We start from the raw sequence: 17,818 nt of genomic DNA, 5'->3' as shown, positions 1-17,818 counted from the left end.
CCGTCATCTATCCCCTTGGAAAGGGGGGGAAATGGACAGCAGACGGCCGTGGGTGGCGGGTGGGGCGATTCTACGTTTTCCCGACATCTGCCTGCCGCACGAGACGGCCCCTCCATGGCCCATCACAAGGCCGCCCTCCTGGGCTTCGGCTGAAATCATGAGCCGCGCGTCTTTCTGCACATTTCCTGCAGAAATGCCTCCCCATCAATACTGTGGCAGAGTGAATTTCAAGGTATCTTTCCCCCCATGAGATATATAGACGGCTATCATCATATTTCATAGCTCAAGCAATTGAAAACTGTTGAATGTATATTACTAGCCTACAGATGGGAACATTTTCCTCCTGGATTTAAGCCATGCTTTCTGCAGGAATTAAAGGGGAAACACACACACGCACACACACACACACACACACGCACACACACAAGTCAAGGGTCATTTAAGGTGTTCGGCATACAGGAACCTCTCAGCGGGTTGTCGTGTTGTTGTTTTTTTATCCGCGTGCGGTAATACAGATCCACTGACACCCTTCTGAGTCATCTCGGCATAGGGAGATGGGATGGAAACATTCTGAAACGGAGAGGAATGAGCGCGAAGGGGCCGAGACAGCAATAATAGCATAAAAGCACGAAGTACGTAAAACGTAATTAAAGGCTGGAAGGCTGTTTTGCTCCTGATGCTATTTTCGGGGGTACTAATATATACAATGGCAGCGAGGTGTGGCATCTGGGAGAAGAGCAATATATTAATTCTCAGATCAATAGTTTGTGAAATGCCTTTCTGCTGTCCCAAGCGTACGACCGTTTCAGTGATAAGGAGTGATTTTCCTGGAGTCGAAGCTGGCTGCCACCGGATGGGATTGCTCTCTGGAGGGGAGGCGGGGGGGGGAGCAGCAGCCAAGGAGCGGTCATCAAAGAGCAAGAACCTCATCGTCCCCCGGGTCCCTGCCCTCATGCTGTTTTGCTCTTGGTGCAGCACAGAAATGTCTCAGAACCCAGCGCGGCGACTGGCTCAGTGCTACAGCTCTAGGTAACACCAGCCTCTCATTCCTCCTCCTGCTGCCCTCCTTTCGGGGCTCCGGCAGCTCTTAACCTGCTGCCGATGGCTAGAATCGTTCTGGGGGCAGCAGAATTGAAGGTCGGAGTGTTGGTGAACTCTTTGAGACCTTTTGGGGAGCAATAATGAAAATGGGGGGGTGTCACAGGCAAAGCTGGTAAATTAGGGCAGTGGAATGAATTTAATGAACAGCAACCGCCATGCAGCTACGGACTGGCTCCCCCTGGTCAGTTTGGGGTGACCCCATGGCGGGAAACTCCGCCGTGCACACCTTCCCGGGGCAGCCTGCCCCCTCCAGGGGAGCTCACTCTACGGGCTCCTGTGGCTCCAGCCGGGGTCCCTCCCTCCCCATTCAGCATTTACACACACACACACACACGCACGCACACACACACACACACACACACCCCTGCTCTTGGGCTCTCCTCGCTTTCCCTCTAAAAGCATCTCTTCCTGAAATAACCCCCGGATCCCGCCTCTGCTCCAACGGGGAGAAAGCTGGGCCTGGACACAGGTGAGCACCAGCACCTCCTTCCTTTCTCAGCTGCCCCACATCCGGGAAGACGGCGTCTCCTGGAGTTCTCTCAATGGCTGGCCAGGGGGACAGACGGGGATCCTGACGTGGGCCAGACCTGGGTCTCAGGCTGCCCCCGCAAACGCCGAAGGCCACAGCACACCCTGCAGAGACAGGCCTCACCTGCCGGGGGAATCACGGGCCCCGAGGAAGAGCCTGCTGAGGCGTGCCAGGTGCCCCCCCAGCACGGGCTGCAGGTGGCCTTCGGGGCTGGGGAAGACCGTGGCAGATACCCACCCAAGCCAAGGGAGAGCCACCCAGGCCGGACACGCGGGTGTTCAGGTGCAGGAGCAAGACGTGGGCCCCGAATTCCAGCAGGGGGGAGCGGCGCCCAGGCGAGAAAGACACCTGCAGACCCAGGGAGCCAGAGGGCAGAGTCTGGGGACCCCAAGTCTTCCTGGTGGCCCTCCAGATCCCACGAGCAAGCCACTCTTCTCCCACACGGTCCAACGCCATCCAGGGGAGCACAGAGGGAGGGGCAGCCATAGGAGAGACGAAACGTTTTATTCCAGAACGTTCTACCTGAAGGCACTCTGACATTAGTGCACCCACCTACATTTTAAGGCAGGGAGAGCAAAAACTTTGACTTGTCCTACTTACACGGAGAAGGGGCCCAGAAGGAAGACAAGATCGCTTCCAAATAAAACGGGTTTTTCTCCAGACTCACACCCGGTAGCGTGAGTGACCCTGTGGCCCCAGTGCACGTGCACATGGTGACAGCTTGAATGCAGGGAGCTTCGGGGACTAAACCAACCAGCTCCCTCGTGGGGTTTTGTTATTCAGGGGTTCCCTCCCCGGCTTCTCATAGACATGATACGGTTTCTCATAAAAGAATTACGTGTATATGGAAACACGTTTTCCGGTGGAAAAGGACATCGAGGGAAGGGCAAAAATCACCCACACTGGCCCCATTTGCTCTTTGCCTAGCTCAACCCCTCAGGAATGACATCTGGGGACAAATAAGGTTTTCGGGTGGATCTGGCATCAGACCTAGTCCGCTCCCGTAATCACAAAGTTGCTAGTTGTTTTGGTAACGAGGCGTCTTTCCTGAGAGGTCAGGTGCGCGCTGACTTTCTTCCCAGGCTTGCCGCCCCTTTACTGTTCTGTTTGTTTGTTTGTTTGTTTTGCTGTTCTCATGGACTTCTTTCGCTCGTTCTCGGAACTCGTGTCCTCCTCTTAGATTGCCTTTTCATGTTGTAGTACATTCTCGAGTAATTTTTTTTTTTTTTTTCTCCCTGAGAAGTGCTTGGGAAGTAAATTTCCAAAATCCCTGCATGTCTAAGAATGTGTTTATTTTGTTCTCACACTTGATTGATTATTTGGTTGAATACAGAACTCCACGTTTAGAGTAAATCTCCCAGAGAACGCTGGAGCATTACTTCATTATCTCTTTGCTGGAAGATAATCCAGTGCTGCTGATGAGAAGCCAGAGTGCCACCTGATCCTTGGCCTTGGCTTGCATTTTTTCTCTCTTTTTAGAAGATTGTAGAAGCTTCTCATCACCCACCTTTTTTTTTTTTTTTTTTCTCTGCTATTTCATGAGGATGTAGCAAGGTCCGGAACTTTATTCATTCTCCATGGGGGTTCTCAGCGGGCCCTCTCACTGTGGACAGCTGTCACTCCTCAGCTCTGACAAGTATTACTGTCACCGTTTGGTGATTCCCTTCCTCGATATTCTCTCTCCCTGCCTCTGTGCTTCTCAAGTGGCTGTTGGCCTCTTCGGAGTCGATCCCATAACATCTCAACTTGTAGCTCTCGCTTTTCGTTTCTGTGTGGGTTTTATTTTATTTATTTGTCAGCCTAGGAGACCTCCCCGATGGACATCTCCCGGTCCCTCTATTGTGTTGTACATACCAACTTCTTGTGTTTTAGCAACTGTGATTCGTATTTCCGTAAACTGTCCCTCTGTTCAGGCGGCCTGTTTTGTTGCAATCTGTTCTTACTTTGCAGGTGTGATTTATGCTGGAATTTCTCTTGGGATACTCATTACAGGGGTTTTTTTGTGTGTGTGTTTTTTTTTGTTTGTTTGTTTTTTTGGGTTTTTTGTTTTTTCGGTAGAGGCTTGGAGAATGTCTTCTACTATAAATAGTTCAGGAGGCACCGCTTTATGGGGCCAGGTTGGGGGACATCTGCTGTCTCACTGCTGTATGTCACATGAAGAGGGGTCTCCTTGCCACGGTCCCCACTTGAGAGCCCTTGGTCAGAGCAGAAATATTAGAAATATTTCTTTGGCCTTAAAATTATAAATTTTCTAGTAGCAACATCAAAAAACAGATGAGATTCATTTTAATAATATATTTTATTTAACTGAACATATTGAGAATCCTGTTTTTTCAACATGCGATCATTATCAAAATTATGAATGAGGTATTTTTGTATTCTTTCTAAAAAATATTTATTTTTGAAAGAGAGAGAACACGTGCACATGAGCAGGAGAGGGGCAGAGACAGAGGGAGAGAGAGAATCCCAAGCAGGCTCCACACGTTCAGCGGGGAGCCTGACGCAGGGCTCGATCTCAGGAACGGTGAGATCATGACGTGAGCCGAAATCGGGAGTCAGATGCCCAACCGACTGAGTCACCCAGGTGCCCCTTTTAAGTCTTCAAAATCTGGTGTGTCTTTTACACTTTTAGCGCCTGAATTCAGACACTACATTTTCCTTGAAAATACTTGACCTCTATGTAGATTTTGTAAAGTTCACAGTGGAAAAAGGAGATTAATATGCTCAAACTGCATATTAACGTAACACAGTTAAAAGTTTTCCGGTAGCAGATTGAAGTATCGGTTTTTAGATTTTAATTAAAGTTCACGAAAGTCGAGTGGAATTTTAAATTCCACTTCTCATCCGCACCAGCCACACGTCAAGCGCTCAGTAGCCAAGTGTGACTAGTGGCTGCCATATTGGACCACACGGTTCTGTATCTTCATAGGGGTTTGGGTTCCACGGTGTATACATTTCTCAAAACGTATTTCGTGACATAGTTAAAAGCCATAAATTTTACCTGAAACCGCCTCCTGTTGATGATATGCACGTATGTAAATTTTACCCAAAAAACATCTCTAGTTAATGATACGCATGACGAAGTATTTACAGGTGAAGTATGCTGATGTTTTCAACTTACTTTGCAACGCATAATAAGAAACAAGCATTGGGGCACCTGGGTGGCTCAGTCTGTAAGCATCCGACTTCGGCTCAGGTCATGATCTCGCAGTTCGTGAGTTTGAGCCCCGTGTCGGGCTCTGTGCCGACAGCTCAGAGCCTGGAGCCTGCTTCGGATTCTCTGTCTGTTTCTCTCTCTGCCCCTTCCCCACTCATACTCTGTCTCTCTCACAAAAATAAACAAACATTAAAAAATAAATAAATAAGGATTGATTTCTACACGGGTACATGATAAATCAAATACAGCAGAATGTTCGTTTTAGAGTCAGGTGGGTGGGATATATGGGTGTTCACCATATAATTTTTCTAACTTTTCTGAATGCTTAAAAACTCTCTTGGGGCGCCTGGGTGGCTCAGTCGGTTAAGCGTCCGACTTCAGCTCAGGTCACGATCTCACAGTCCGTGAGTTCGAGCCCCACATCAGGCTCTGGGCTGATGGCTCAGAGCCTGGAGCCTGCTTCCAGTTCTGTGTCTCCCTCTCTCTGACCCTCCCCCGTTCATGCTGTCTCTCTCTGTCTCAAAAATAAATAAACGTTAAAAAAAAAAAATTAAAAAAAAAAAACTCTCTTAAGGTGTTGGGGAGAAAAAGAGACAGGTCTTCACCAACCTATACCTGCATGTAATCCACTGCTCAATCTCAGAAACACAGCGTGGACTGAAAGAAGCCAGCCCCACAAGAGAATCTACGTAAGGCTCCGTTTGCACAGTTTTTGGACGTTATAGGCACAACTGACCTCTGCTGTTCGAGGTCAGAATGTGGTGATCTGTGGTGGGGAGGGTGCCTCAAAGGGGGCATAACTGGGAGTTCCGGGGTACAGAGGGAGTTCTCTTTCTGATGACATGTGTGGGTCACACGGGTGTGTGTTTGCTTTGTGACAACTCACCCCAGCTTCTTGCAGAACTTTGCGCTTGGAAGGATGACAACTGCATGATGGGTTTTGTCGTTTCAAGGCGTGCGTACCCTTCACACACTGCACGGGGGAAACCAGACTTCTCTAAGACCACACTGCCTGATTTCAAGGTTTCCCAGAGTGTGCCAGGGAGATCGCCGCTCCCAGGCGAGTCTTCGGGGAGCAAGGACTTGGAGGCACGGGGCCTCGGTGCTGTTTCTCTGGGGAACTTTCCGTGCGCGCGTGGATTGCGTTCTTGAGCCTGATCCGCGAAAAGGAAACCCCTGTTCCTTGGCCCCTGGCACGTGTGCACCACCAACACTACGCCCCTCAAGATTGCCGAGACTTCAGACCCCCCTGTGCTCCTGCCATGATTTACTTCTCTCTTGCTTAGTGGCTTAACGAACCAAACGCCTCTCCCTTCGGTGGCTCGAGGAACCCTTCTCCGAGAACTTAAAACATGAGACAGGAGGGCACGTTCTTCAGCTATCACAGGGGGAATCAAAGGAGGGGCAGAGGGAGAGAAGAGTGGTAAACTGAGGCAGAACAGGAGAGGTGTGGGGGCGGCGGGGTAAACCGTGGCAAATCAGCAAGGAGACTAAGCCCCAGTATTCTCAGAATGCCTCCAGAGCACCCAGATTTTTGGCTCGGGATTCAGGACCGTCCTGCCCACTCGGTGCTCCTGTGAAAGAGCAAGGCCTCCAGGGGCCTGTGGCGGGGAAATTACTAGAATTACAGAAATGTCGACCTCCAGAAATTACAGTTTCCGGGTCGTGGAGCAGAACTTTGAGAGCACAAGTGGGGGTGGGTGTGCCGGGCCCAGGACAGCTGGGGCTGGGGAGAGGGCACAGGCGGTCTTGTCACCACGAAGTGCCTGGGAGGGGAGCCAGAGGCCCTTGGAGGAGAGATGACCCCCGGGCAAGCCCAAGGAAGTTTCCAGAACAGAGGCTGAGGGCAGGGAGAAGCCTGGAAGGACCCAAGGACTCTGGATTCCTTGTTTCCCTCTCCGTTGTGGGAAAAGCCTCCCGCCAAACCGCAAGGAGAAGTCTGGAAGTTCTTAAAAACGTGACAAGTTGCTTCTGAGGGGCAGCTGCTTAAGCCCTCCACCCAGGGCGGGAGGAGGGGGCGTCCCGCCCAAGGTGACAACCATGCCTCGCAGCCTCCCAGGGCTGGGGCGGTGGACTGGGGGTGCAGCAGGCACTGGGGCTCCCCCACCCGGGAGGGGGCCCCTCAGCCTCCCCTGCCCTCCCCGCCTGAGGACCCAAGCCCCGCCCCGCCCCCTCTTCCTTATCTCTTTCTAACCTTTTGCATTTTTTAGTCTCATTTCCTGTCGGGTTTTGCATTTCCCTCCCCCTGCCAGCCTATGACACACTTTCTCTCCTTTTTTCTTTCTTTCACCTCCTCTGGCCTCCAGACTCAGGCCTGGGCGGCGCACAGCCCCCTCCCGGCCCTGCAACCCCTGGGCGGGCGGTGCCCCTCGGACGGGACGGCCGGGCAGGGCCCGGGCCCAGGGGGAAGCCGGCGGCCTGCGCGGAGGAGGCGGCCGGCGCGGCTGGCAGAGCATGAGCCCCCCAGGTAGGCACCAGCGGACGCGGGGGTGGGGGGCGCATTGTGGGGATGCCGCAGCGGTGGGGTTACGCCGTCGGTGGGGGGGGAGGGGTGCGTCTGGAGGAGAGCACATGCGGGGGTGGGGACGGCGTGGGGTAGGGGGACGATGACGCAGCGGGGCCGCGGGGGTAGGTTGGGGGGGGCGCAGTCGTTGAGGGGGGTGCGGCTGGGGGAGAGCACATGCGGGGTGGGGGCAATGTGAGGGGTCTGGGCTCACCCGTCCTCGCCCTCCTGGCCCCTGGGAGCTGGTCCCGCATCCCTCTCTCCCCCTCCCCTCTTTCTCGACCTCACTCTCCTGGGCCCCCCCCCCCCTTCCTGCCCTCTCCCTTCCCATCCAAGTCTGATTTCTTCCACTTTCCGCCTCCCTGTGTCCCCTCCATGCCTGTCCGGGACAGTCTGTCTCCCTCCGGTGTCTCCGCCTGGCAGGGCCCCCACGCCCCTGTGGCACTGGCCTGGCAGGGCGCCCCTGGGTGCACCTGCCCCACACAGAGGAAGAGAACCTTTTCTAACACCTGAAAGGACAGGAAGTTTCCAGACCACAGCGAAGCCTGACTCAGAGGCTCCCGAGAAGGTGGGGCCCCAGGCGGCGGAGGGGAGGGACAGCCTCTCCCACGGGGAGTCTACGGAGGGGGGCAGGAGGGGCCCCCGGCTCCCTGCACAGCCAGGAGGAGGTCCCAGTGACCTCGGGACACAGTCCCCCTGCCCCGCGGTGCGGACCACCCCCACAGGGTTAGGCTGGAAGCCCCCACCCCCACCCCAAGCTCTGCTGAGCCCTGGGGCACAGTGGGATGGGCCCCAGGGAGACCCTAAGGCTGTAGGAGCCTCAGACTCCCTGCCTGAGCTCCGGTTTGTGACATTGTGAGCTTCCGGGCATCAGCTCAGGAGAGTGTCAGCACAGGGCCCTTTGCTTAATCCTGGTCTTGGACCAAACTGACCTCTGTGCCCGGACTGCCCTCAAAGCCCTTGATTTGTAGTTCAAAAAACTTCTCTTGACATTTACAACTCCTCTTGAAGGTATAAGGTCCTCAACCTTCCAGAAAGGGAAAGACCCGTCGGTCCGTCGCTTGACAATTATAGAGTACCTACTCCGTGCGTCCTGTGCCCTGGAGATCCTGAGGGCTGTGCATTAATGCGGGGGCTAGAATTGAAGCTAAAATTCTCCGCCTCTGTCCGTCCCCTGAATGTCCACCTCTCTCCTCCCCCGGGGAAGCTGTAAAACATGATGCTTCTGCCCAGGGTCAGAGGGGATCTGAGGCCACAGGGAGCCTGGCGCTCAGCCTGGCCCACACTCCAGCTGAAGGGTTTGCACCTGTGTGGTTTTATTCGCACCAGTATCCAAACGGAAGGCGGGTAGCCCCACCAGTCCACGCGATCTGGAGTCAGCGCACGAATGATCCTTTATGCGCTGTTTTTCTTAACCGTGGTAAAACACACGTAGCATAGAACGTACCTTCGCCACCCCTGTTAGGTCCGCAGTTCGCTGGTGTTAAGGACATTCACACTGCCGTGCACCCACGTCCGGACCTTCCTCATCGTCCCAGTCTGAGACTCTGTCCCCACTAAACACGAACCACTGCCCCACCCCCGCCCGTTCCTGGCACCCACCCCGCTCTCTGTGTCTGTGGGTCTGACTCCTGCAGGGACGTCATACAAGGGGAGCCACAGCGTTTGTCTTTTCGTGACTGGCTTCTTGCAACGAGCATCATGTCCTCAAGGCTCATCCGTGGTGTAGCGCGTGTCTGAATTTCCTTCCTTTTTAAGGCTGAGTAGTAGTCCACTGTGTGGATGGACCCGGTTTTGTTTATCCACTCGTGTATATGATCTTCTAAAATGACTCGTGAACCTGATAGTTCTTCAAAGGACGATTTGAATCAGCCTGTGGGCATTGTCTAGGTGACGCTGCCCTGGGCACTGTGGGGGACCCACAGAAGGGACGGGACACCCAGATGTCCTTGCCCTAAGTAGTCTGTGCTGTGCCGTCTGGGTACATCGTGGCCAGAGTATACTGAGACTCCCGAGATGTTACAGAATTGCGGGTGTGTGGCCATGGGAGGCGAGGCTGGGACCTGGGCTCTCAGAGGCTGCGGGGATTGGTGGAAGGTTCCAGGCTGAGACGGTGCAGGCAGGGCCCCGTCCCGACGCCTTCCTCACTTTCCTTCGTAGTGTTTCTACGCCCTGGCGAGAGCGGGCTGGCTTCCCAGGACAGAAGGGCCGTGTGTCTGGGTAGATGGGGGGTGGGGGTTGGTGGACGGTGAAGGCAGCCGCTCTCTGCCCGTCGTGCGAGGAAGGCCACACTGGAAGGAGGATCCGCGGAGCTCCGCGAGTCAGTCTTAAGGCCGCCTTCCGCTGGGTCTTGCCTTGGCTCCGCGCTCAGCCTCAGAGTCAGTGCTCCCTGGTGACGGGGACCGGGGTCACAACTCCCACGTGGGCCGGGAGCCCCAGACGCCCAGCCCGACGCAAGCGTGGCCTGCTGGTCTGTTGGCACCACCTGATCCGTGAACATTTTTAGAAGGTCCGATCAAGGCACGAAGGCAGTCGGAGGTCTGTGTTCCTCCTGTCGGGTCCGAGGCCGGCCGGGCCGGTGGGAGGGCGCATCCTGCCGTGTGCCCAGACGTGCCTGCTCCTCTGCGCTCAGCCTCTGACCTTGGACAGCCTGTCATGGCAGCTCTGTGAGAGCCGTTTCTCCTCCGTGAAATCCGGATGTCAATGCTGATGATTTTCAGGATCGTCGGTTACACCAAGCATAAAATGGAGAACACAGAATGTGACAGATGACAACCTTTGCTGGCATTCCTGGCATCGGGGGAGGTGAGGTGGCACGTTGAGGTCCAGGCTGGGGGCTGGAACCCCGGCTTTCCCACACAGCCCGGCTGGGTGGGCCCCGTCACCCGGTTTCCTTCCCCACAAACCCCACCTTCCTGGCGGTTGTGTGGATGGTGCCGCGTTACCTGATCGGCCGAGAAAATATTCAAATTGATTTAAATACAGGATCAGAAAGAAAAGGAAAACACAACTTTTGAGGAAGCCGCTTAGAAACACTTGTCTTCTAAGGACAGTTGAAAGCGGCCGATTCCCAGAGGCCAGCCCTGAGCGGGGCCATGCTGCGCGGGAGAAACACGCCCCTGCACGGTCCCCCGACCTGTCTGCGAGCCCCTCCTGTGCTGCGGGTCAGCGGTTCTAATGGGCTGACTGTTTGGGTTGTGATCTGTTCAGGGCTCTGAGATGATGATGGCCCCTGTCACGTTTGTGTTAGGGTGTCCAGTGCCCACGGGTAACGGGACTGCCGAGGGGTATACTGTTCCCGCCTCCCCGGGCTTGCGCCCTCCTGTCCTGCGCCAGCCCCGTGGTCAAGCTCACTCAGGCACGTCCGTCAAAGCCCCCCACGCAGCTCGGGGCGGGGGGGGTCATTCCTTGGTGGGTGACTCTCCTTGCTAGTGGCTGAGCCGGAGGGAGTGGCGTGCAAACTCCATACCCCGAAGGAGGGCTCCCTCCTGCCCGTGGGGTTTCTGTTTCTAGGGTGTAGGCTTCCCGCCTGTCCCGCTCCCACTCAGGAATGGGCAGGCCTCAGACACACGTGTGGCCATGACAAGGCACCCACCCTCCCCGCCCCCCGCTCCGTCCCACGTAGACCCTGCTTTTCTGCAGTCACTGCCACCCCCTGGGGCTGGCACCGTCCATGAGGAGGCAGCGTCCTTTAGTGGCAGGATCTGTGGTCTCGGAGCCAGGCAGACAGGGCGTCATCCATGCTGGCTCTCCAGCACGCTGGCTGTGTGACCTCATGGAAGTCATCACCTCTCTGAGCCTCAACTGCCACGTGTGTAAAATGGGTATAAACACCCCCCCCCCGGGGTGCCTGGGGGGCTCAGTCGGTTAAGCGTCTGACTTCGGCTCAGGTCACGATCTCATGGTTCCCGTCTGGCTCTGTGCTGACAGCTCAGAGCCTGGAGCCTGCTTTGGACTCTGTGTCTCCCTTTCTCTCCGCTCCTCCCCTGCTCACGCTCTGTCTCTCTCTCTCTCTCAAAAATATATAAACATTAAAAAAAAAATACCACCCCTACTTTAATGTAGACCAAAATGTTTCCAAAGGAAGTAATCTGACAGCTTCTGCTTTTAAAGCCCTGCTTCTGACTTGGTTATTTGTGAGGGGGGTGGGGGCAGGAGGCAGAACAGAAGTGAGGAGTTAAATACGAAGCAATATATAGGCACAGAGCTATCTCCTAATTTACAAAAAAATCAATGAGAGGCAGGAATCGGCAAGCTTTTTCTGTAAAGGTCCAGACAGTAAATATTTTAGGCTTTTCGAGCCAGACGGTCGCTGTGGAGACCACTCACTCGGCTCTGTTCTTTGCAGTGTGAAAGCAGGTGTCCCCACAGGTGAGTGTGGCCAGAGAGGCCCCGTGGTGCAAAATGGGCAGCGCGGGCTTGGCCCTTGACCATCATTTGCCAACCCCGGAATTGGGGACCTTGACCCGAGAGGAAAATTCTTAAAGACACGAGCAAACGGAATATGAACACAGCAGGCCCCGGGCCTCATCTCTAATGAAACGTGTGCAAAATAACACAGTAACGCAGCAGGGGCACGCCCGTTTCTACCGATTGCACTGGCCAAGATCAAAAGGTTGAGGGGCAGCGGACGCTCATGCACGGTGGCTTTGACAATATTTACCAGCAGATGAAGCGAATAAAGCCTCCGGTCTAGGAATCCCGCTTCTAAGAAATTATCTCACAGGTAGACTTTTTCTGCACACCAATATTCATCGAAGCATTGCTTACCCAAGAAAAAGTTTGAGGCCTCACAAATGCGCCCCAAGAGTGAGGTCCGTCCGTACGGTGGCATTCTGTGAGGCCATTAATTGGACCAGTGGGATCTCTAGCAGACATCTGGGAAGTTTCTGGAAAAAAAAAACAAAAAACAAAAAACACAAAACCTAGCACACATAAGAAGGTCTCTCTGGTAGGGACCTGGGCGGGAGAGGTATGTATTTCATATTTTGTATTTTGCGTCCCTCTCTTTTGGTTTTGTGGAGCTGTTTTGTTTTTACCAAGAGCACGTGCTGTCTTTACGATCAAGAAAACAACACTGAAGAGTAAGGTGACACAGAGTGTCCAGGGCCGTCCCCAGCCCGTGCTTTGGGCCCCATCCTAGTTTCTCTTGGTCCCAACCTCCTGCCTCTCGCCCCGCCTTCCGATTTCAGCTGTGTCCCAGTAAGAGAAATCACAGGGTGTCACTTCCCAAATCCGAAGTGCACAGCTCATGAGTTTTTCCATCTGCCCTCGTAGCCAAGCACCCACACAGACACAGGGGTCCTGTCCAGGAACCCCCCAGGACAGGGGGGCAGGGACACAGACCCCTTCCCTGTCGCCAACCCCCCACCCGCTTTGCCTGTCCCTGAACGTCACGTAATGGAATCATGTGGCAAGTGTGACCCTGCTGAGACCTGACCGTCAGCATCGTGGACCTTCGTCTCCCGCTCGCTGCTGAGTTGGGTGCCCCTGCGTGGACGTCCGTGATTTCTCAAGCCGCTGGTCCCACCGCTGGTACACATCTGTGTGTTTGCGCTCCGGGGCTGTTATGATAAAGCTGCTGTGAACATTTTTGTGGGAGTCTTAGTGGTGATGACCCATTTTTTTTTTTAATCCGAAGGTGAACAGAAGCCCCGTGTCAGCATTGCTGAGCTTTCGTAAATCGTTATTTCAGGGGATGAACGTCAGAACGAAGTGAAACCGTGTCTTACTAACATTAGTGCATCCTTCCTTGTCTGAGTGAGGATTATGTGATTCATTGAAGTTTCCTAAGAAGAAATGGCCTTTATTTAAAAAAATAAAATAAAATAAAAGGGATTTGAGTGTCGTTAGCGCAGCAGGAAACGCTCGGTTGAATAGTAATGACACCTCACACTTCTGGCCCAGGCTCCGGTCTCCAATTCTCAGATGCTTTTCCAAACCCGACTTGTCAACCTCCATCGCGCCTGGGGTGCCGTGGCCTGTGGTCATCCTTGTTCGCAAAGAGGTATGCAGAGATCCCCATTCCTGGGGACGTTCCGGGGTGGGGGACGTTCTCTGTCCCTGCAAATCCTGTCTCCCCCGGCCCTTAGGGGAGATTCTGGTTGCATTCGGGGACGTTTCAGGTGTCGGAAGAAAGCGGCCTAGGAAGGAAAGGGCGCTTTTCTCTCTAAATGTCCCAAGTTCGGGAGACCGCCCGCCTAGGGCAGAGCACAGGACCGTTCACGTGGAGTGGACCAGTCTCCTGTCCCCTTAATGTTGTCGTTGTACACGGTTTTTACCTAGTGCTATATCTTTCTTAACTAATTAAAACTTTTGTTTTGGTTTTAATTTCTTTTTATTTTAGAGAGAGAGCACACAAGTGGGGAGCAGGGGCACAGAGGGAGACACAGAATCGGAAGCAGGCTCCAGGCTCCGGGCTGTTGGCATAGAGCCTGACACGGGGCTCAAACTCATGACCCGTGAGATTGTGACTTGAGCCAAAGTCGGATGCTTAACCGACTGAGCCCCCCAGGTGCCCCTAGATGGCCGCCTTCTTGTTGTGACCTGGCGTGGCCTTTCCCTCCATGTGCATTTGACCCTGTCTCTCTCTGTGTCCAGTTTCCTCCACTTACGAGGACACGGGTCATATTGGATGAGGGTCCCACCCCTAACAGCTTCATCTGAACTTCACCACCTCTTTAAAGGCTTGATCACTAACTACAGGTACTGGGGTTAGGGCTCCAATGTATGAATTTGGGGGGATGCAATTCAGCTCATCACCTTCAGAGCAGGTCTCTTTGAAAACGTTGTCTACACTGTCCCCAACTCCTCCCCTGCGCTGTGTCTGGGACCCGCTTCAGCCAGGCTTTGGGCCCCAGCACTCTTTTTAAATAGCTCTTTTTTTTTTTATATGTTTATTTTTGAGAGAGACAGAACATGAGCAGGGGAGGGGCAGAGAGAGAGGGAGACACAGAGTCCAAATCAGGCTCCAGGCTCCGAGCTGTCAGCACAGAGCCCGACATGGGGCTCAAACTCACGGACTGTGAGAGCACGACCTGAGCTGAAGTCAGACGCCCAACCGGTTGAACCACCAAGGCACCACTATTTAAATGGCTCTTATCGGGGCTCCTGGGTGGCTCAGTTGGTTGAGCATCCAACTTCGGCTCAGGTCATGATCTCACGGTCCGTGAGTTCGAGCCCCACGTCGGGCTCTGTGCCGACAGCTCGGAGCCTGGAGCTGCTTCGGATTCTGTGTCTCTCTCTCTGCCCATCCCCCATTCGTGCTCTGTCTTTCTCTGTCTCAAAAATAAATAAACATTAAAAAAAATTTTTTAAATTAAATAAATGGCTCTTATCAAGGTCACCTGGGGCCCCAAGCGGCTAAGTCCAGGGGTCCATTCTTAGTCCTTCCAGGATCTGACCTGGCCGCACACGACAGTCCACCCCTCCTCACAACACGGGTTGGTTTGCTCTCTTGGTTTTTGTCCTTCTTCACTGACCACTTCTTCTGATATCTCTTTTCTGATTCCTCCGTAACCTCCCAAGGTGCCCAGGGCCTCTTCTTCCAGTGCTTTCCTTCCCAGGGGGGTCTCATCCAGCCTCACGGCTTCCTTCCGAAGCGCTCTCTGGCTCATGGCTGCCAAGTAGAGACTTGCTCAGGCCCCCTTCTGGACTCTAGACGCTGACAGCCAAAGAGTCTCGACTTGTCTCCCTGGGCCTGGAGTAGGTCCAGAATCAAACTTCTGGTTTCCCCGACCCTGCCGGGTGTGGAGGCTTCAACACCCCTGAGAGGCCTGGCTTCCCCTCTTAGAAACAGGAGTGTGTCCGCCTGCCCAGTGCAGAAATCCCAGCTGCACTAGCTAGGTCATGGAGAACGCCGTTCCGGTGCCTTGTTGGTGCGTCTTTTGGTGGGGACTTGCTCTCCCGGCAGGTGGGGCATCGTGTGGTGTGCTGGAGACACCGCGGGCCTCAGAAGGAGGCGACTTGGGGCCTGGGCCACGAACCCACTGGGCAGTCTTGGCCAAGTGCCTTCTCCCCTGTGGGCTCAGTGTCCTCCTGCCTGAAGCAGTTAATCAGACGGGCCTTGGGCCGGTGCGTGGGTTCCATCTGGAGGGCCGGTTGGTGCCAGGCCGCTCGTCATGGCTTGCGTAAGAAGGACGGAACTCTGTGATCGACTGCCCATGTCTGCTGCGGGTGTAAAACTGAAATTGAGGTCTGGGTGCCCCCGGTGAGTCATCTGTGCCCTTGTGTGTCATGACCAGGAACCGTCAGAGCCTTAAAGCTCCTGATTGCTCGGTGACCTTGAGCAAACCACTTCACGGCCCCAAGGTTTTGTTTCTTCACGAGCAAGATGGAGATAAATAATCCCTCCTCCCTACCGCACGGACTTGCGCTGAGCGGATAGCGGGTGAAAAATCGCTTTGAAAACAGCAAAACGTTACATGGACGTGAGATTTTATTGTCGCTAATTGACCTCTCTCGCCCTGCATCCGTGTTGACCGGGCCTTCCTCCCGGCCGTCTCATCGGGCCAGCCTCTCATTGCGCCCCCGCTCTGGCAGGACAGCGCCGGCCGGGTTCCCCTCGTGACGATGAGGAAGGGGGTGGCCATGAGATGTTGGGTGTGGGGCGTGATCTTCTGTGTCGATCTGCAAACCCCCGGGCAGGCGGCTTCCTCCGGGGCCTTGCGGGCGCTCGGGGGTGCGCCTCTTGCGCTGGTCCCCGGCCGCTTGGTGATGCCTCGGCGCAACAGGTGTGGAACAGAAACCTCCCCGGAGCAGACTTTTGTCTCCGTTCGGTGTTCATGTTTATCACTCAGATTTCTGGGCTTCGTTCTCCAGTTGGGCGGGTTGGGAGTGGCTGGTCTCACTCCCGGGCGTGGCTGTGGTGAATTTCTGGAGTGGGCACTGCCCTGCGGGTTGTGGGGACCCAGCGGAAAGACCCGGATCTGTCTCTTTGGTCACCTGATGAAAACACCCCTGTCCCCAAACCTACATGTCTCCCTTCTTTCACCTTGAACGTTGTTAATGCCCTGTGTTTTCTGCAAAAATCCCAGAGTCCCTGTTTGCAGCCTCCTGGATGCATTACCTTCTCCCTCCGACCCAGGGGACCCATCCGTTCTTATATTATTTGGTTTAAGTGAAGCTTTGGGGCATTTCTTCTTGCCAGTGGTATGTTCTGAGTCAGATTCATTGGCCAGGCGGCTATTTATTAGTGGGTGTGTTTTATTGTAATGCGATTCATTTCCTTCTGGCTTCATTCTCCGGCCTTTGTCATGAACAATGTTTGGTGTGGTGTGAAATGAGGAGCATTGAAAACTTTTCTAAGACATAAAGGGTCTTTTTTTTTTTTTTTTTTTTTTGGTTAGTGGCAGAAAAATAAAGGACTTGTGTTTCGTGTAGGCTTGGAAACAGTGAATCAGATTTTTGTTTTGTTGAAAACCTGAAAATCTCGGGCAGGACTTGAAAGTCTCTGGACAGAGGCGAGCGCCGCGTTTAGGGGTTTGGGGTGATGCCCCTTCCCGACACGCCGGTCTGCAGGAGGGGGGGTGGCTACCCACGGAGACCGATTTGAGAGAGGCCAGAAGGATTGCCTGAGTCAGACCGCTGCCGGGGCAGAGCGGGTGCCCACACTTCCTCCCTTGCCTTTCCTGTTCCGAGGGACATTTTCGTGATTCAACACCTGGTTGTTATTCACAGAAGAAACTGGGTAGTGAGTGTCAGCTCCTCAACACCCCCTCCCACCCCACCAGCAGCCACGCGACCTTGGACGAGTCGCCGAACGTGTCTGCACCTCCCCTCATCTGTAAAATGGGGATAACGGCGTCCTTCCGACGGGAAATCAGACGAGATGCCGTCTCGGGAGCGCCCAGCACCCGCAGCAAGCAGGTCGCTCAGGGGACCCACAGTAAGGGACAAGTCCCGCTCATGAGGCAGGCGGGCGCTGCTCATTGGCAGGGGGACCCAGAGCAGGGTCAGAGGAATTACTGCTGGATCTCAAATTTAGCGACAACAGTTTATGCCTTTGCCCGATGCCCATATGTCAAGCCCCGTCACCCACCTGTTCATTCCTCACCTGTGCCCAGTGGGCCCCACCCACGGGCACCCTGCTAGGTGCTGGGGACAAAAGGATGAAACAGCCGGAGTCCCGGCCCCTGCGAGCAGGTAGTGTGGTGAGCAGATGGACACGTGCACACCCAGTGAAGACGGAGCCCCCGGGTCTGGCTGAGGGAGTCGGGAAGGCTTCCCGGAGCCGCCTGAACGACTCTGGCAGAATAGCAAAGTTTTTGCCGGCACAGAGGTGGGGAGGGCCTTCTAAGCAGAGAACCAGCCTACGCAAAGCCACGGAGGTGCGGTTAGTGGCAGGTCACACAAAAAGACGGGGGGCGTCGGGGCAGAGGGAGGAGAGGCCGCCAAGAGCCCTGGCTAAGGTGCCAAGGAGGCGGAGGCCATCCTGTGGGTGAGGGCCGGCTGCTGGGGTGTTCTGAGCGGGAGCCGCGAGCTAGGGTCCCGGTGGGGTCTGAAAGGTCATGAGTGGCAGCGAGGAGAC

The 17,818-nt window shown here is 54.6% G+C and overlaps 1 protein-coding gene across 6 annotated transcripts in view; it reads left to right on the top strand.

Moving 5' to 3' along the window:
* CARD11 (caspase recruitment domain family member 11) overlaps positions 1–17,818 on the top strand; it is a 142,663-nt gene that overhangs the window by 20,955 nt on the left and 103,890 nt on the right. For 2 of the 6 annotated variants that reach the window (XM_045459846.1, XM_045459847.1), the window contains exon 1: positions 7,030–7,254. The exons of 2 other annotated variants lie outside the window; for them this stretch is intronic. The gene's annotated coding sequence lies outside the window, so the exon portion shown is untranslated. Of the gene's footprint in view, positions 1–7,029; positions 7,255–17,818 lie in introns of those variants that run through there. 2 more of the 6 variants (XM_045459845.1, XM_045459839.1) reach the window with 1 other exon arrangement.

Source organism: Leopardus geoffroyi, chromosome E3, assembly GCF_018350155.1.
Source record: "Leopardus geoffroyi isolate Oge1 chromosome E3, O.geoffroyi_Oge1_pat1.0, whole genome shotgun sequence".
In the NCBI taxonomy this organism is placed as follows: Eukaryota; Metazoa; Chordata; class Mammalia; order Carnivora; family Felidae; genus Leopardus; species Leopardus geoffroyi.
The sequence above is the reverse complement of the archived record's forward strand: the minus strand, read 5'-3'. Positions and strand labels throughout refer to the sequence as shown.